Genomic DNA, 3,246 nt, shown 5'->3' with positions numbered 1-3,246 from the left:
AACTGGCGCCCCTACCCCCAGCTCCTGGGCTGGCCCCGGAGCAAGACTGGACTTTAACCTCTTAGGCCACTACCAGTGCTTGGGCCAGAGGGCAAGCAGGGAGAAACTCAGGCCTCAGGATAAAACCTGCCGGAAGAAGGCTCCCAAGCCCAGAGCTTGAACTCTACCGGGGTCTTATTTCTCCTGAGTCAGGATCTCTCTCCCTCCCAACATTTGCACAGCTTGTTCCCTCTGCCTGGGAACTCCCTCCCCTCCCCTTCTCTGGAGAACTTTTCATTTTCCTTTAGGACATTGTTCAGAGAGCACCTCCCCCAAGAAGCCCTCCTGATCCCTGGGCTGAGCCAGTTGCTCCTCTGTGCTGCCCCGCCAAACAGGGAGCTCCAGATGCTCACAGGGGGGTCCCCAGCACCACACCGCCCTGCCCAGCCTGGGGTGGGCTCACAGGGAGCCGCAGCACCATCAGAGGAAGGGGTAAGTGGGCAAGGCTGGGCCATGGACTCAGTCACATCTCAGGTTGAGGCCTGAGCAACCCCACGACCATGCTGAGGCAGCGGAGGGAAGGGACAGAGTTACCAGGCCAAGTCTTAGACCAGGAGAGTCACCAGCCACCCCATCCAGCGACACGGAAGGACACAGGGGAGTTCCCTGGAGTAGCCTGCCATCGAACATGCAGGCCTTTGTCCTCCTTGCCTGGGACCTGCTTTCTCACCCATTGCCAAGTCCGACTCATCCAAGTGGTAGCTGTTTTTATTTATTTATTTATTTATTGAAACAGAGTCTCGCTCCGTCACCCAGACTGGAGTGCAGTGGCGCAATCTCAGCTCACTGCAACCTCCACCTCCCAGGTTCAAGTGATTCTCCTGCCTCAGCCTCCTGAGTAGCTGAGATTACAGGCATGCGCCACCACGGCCAGCTAATTTTTGTATTTTTAGTAGAGACGGGGTTTCACCATGTTGGCCAAGCTGGTCTCGAACTCCTGACCTCAAGTGATCCACCTGCCTTGGCCTCCCAAAGTGCTGGGATTACAAGTGTGAACCACTGTGCCTGGCCAGTAGCTGTTTTTATATTTTATTTAACACTTACAGAGCATTTACTATGTGCCAGGCACTGTTCTAGTGGATTTACATGTACATATTAACTCACTGAATCCTCACAACAACCTTTCAAATAGTACTATTATGATGCCCATTAAAAAAATTTTTTTTTAGCCGGGCACGGTGGCTCACGCCTGTAATCCCAGCACTTTGGGAGGCCGAGGTGGGTGGATCACCTGAGATCAGGAGTTAGAGACCAGCCTGACCAACATGGAGAAACCCCGTCTTACTAAAAATACGAAAATTAGCCAGGTGTGGTGGCTCATGCCTGTAATCCCGGCTACTCAGGAGGCTGAGGCAGGAGAATCGATTTAACCCAGGAGGCGGAGGTTGCAGTGAGCCAAGATCGCGCCACTGCACTCCAGCCTGGGCAACAGAGTGAGACTCCGTTTCAAAAATAAATAAATAAATAAAATTAAAATAAATTTTAATTTTAATTTAGAGAGGGAGGTCTCCCTATGTTGCCCAGACTAGTCTCGAACTCCTGGCCTCAAGCAATCCTCCTGTCTCGCCTTCCCAAAATGCTGAGATTAGAGGTATGAGCCACTGTATCTGGCCTTATTATGCCCATTTTAAAGATGAGGAAAGTCAAGCACAGCGAGGTTAAATAACCCCTCCAAGGTCACAGGGCTATCATTGGAACCCAGCAAGTCATTTCTTTCAGGCAGCCTTTCCCAGCCTCTCAAACCAGATCAGGAGCCTTTGTTGTGAGCATCCCCAGTCCTAAATCCATCAGGTGTCACTGGTTTGGCTCCCTTCTTCTGATGGTGACCCACTTGAGGGTTCCCATAGGGATATATTTTTTCTTTTCTTTTTTTTTTTTTTTTAACAACTGGTAATCAATTTATTAAAATAGTTGACTTAAGCATCTGCAATGGTGACTTCCACCTCAACTCCTGGCTCAATACTGATGGAAGTAATCTGCTTAACAATCTCAGAAGGACTGTGCAAGTCAATGAGTCGCTTGTGAATTCTCATCTGGAAACGATCCCACGTCTTAGAACCTTCACCACAAGGAGTTTTTCTTGTAGTGATTCTCAAAGTCTTGGTAGGCATTCAAACTGGTCCTTTCACTTTGAGATTCTTTTCTTTTGCGCCTCTGATCAAGTCAGCACACACCTTTTCCAAGGATTTTACGTTGCGGCTTGTTAGGGTGATTCGAATTCGGTGAATTGCCACTTCCGGCTCCATGGGTGTTTTTCCGGTATCTTTAAAAGCCATGGCTGCTGTGCGGCTTCCTGACCGACTTGTTCCTCTGCGAGAGCAAACAGCGGTGAGTCAAGAGCAGGAGCGTACGGACCACAATTCTTCAGCACCCACGAGCGCGTCTTCCTCAAAAAGGGGGATATATTTTTTCTAGGTCCCAGGAGTACAGCCTCTAGCACAACACCTGGCTCATGGGTTATTGACCGAATAACCAAAAGCATAAGAAGGATGGCTGGACTCCCACTACTCAAGGTGGGAGGGGATAGGGGGTGCCCAGAAAGGCCTAAGGAGCTCTCTCCCCTCCCCATACCACACACCATCTGCTCTGCCACTTGCTGCAAGGCCTCTGCTGTCCCTGGGTACCTGGGGCTGTGGGAAGCTGGGGAGGCAGAAAAGGAGGGACTACCAGGCCCACAGGGACACCTGAAGGCCCAGCTGCTCCCAGGTCTCCATGTCCCTCCAGGCAAAGGGTCTCTTGAAATTCTCAGGCACCATGAACCAAAAAGAGAGGGTCGTTTTTGGGTCTGCAGCACCATTGTTCTCTTCTTATACCCAAATTTCCAGCCAACTGGTTAGTTTTTCTAGCTTCCATCTAAGGTTTCCAAACTGCTGCTCAGACCCTAGCCAGTGAAGAGATGTGGATGGAGACGGGCAGCTGCACTCGGTGGACCAGCCAGACTGCCGGGCCCTCACACTTCAGTGTTGTCCTCTGGACAGAGCCCCTTCCTCTAGAAGCTCTACTTCCATTGGCTGTGGCCCCAACAGGAAATACAACCAAGCTCCAGCCTCTCATTGACTGTCTCTACACTTCTAAAGCGGTCAATATCCACACCCGGAAAAATAGCCCCAGGATAGGCCCCCCTGGCACTTCAGTCCAGTCTTCGCAGCCCTGAAATTGGGCTTAGTACCCTAAAAAATGGGCAGAAAAATGTTGCAAATTTTTTTA

General features: G+C 50.7%; 1 pseudogene; it reads right to left on the bottom strand.

Moving 5' to 3' along the window:
• Nucleotides 1-1,900: 1,900 nt before the first annotated feature.
• LOC100461976 (small ribosomal subunit protein uS10-like) lies at nt 1,901-2,417 on the bottom strand (annotated as a pseudogene).
• Between the last annotated feature and the right edge of the window lie 829 nt (nt 2,418-3,246).

Source organism: Pongo abelii, chromosome 4 (assembly GCF_028885655.2).
Source record: "Pongo abelii isolate AG06213 chromosome 4, NHGRI_mPonAbe1-v2.0_pri, whole genome shotgun sequence".
Lineage (NCBI taxonomy): Eukaryota > Metazoa > Chordata > Mammalia > Primates > Hominidae > Pongo > Pongo abelii.
This window is presented reverse-complemented; position numbering and strand designations above follow the sequence as displayed.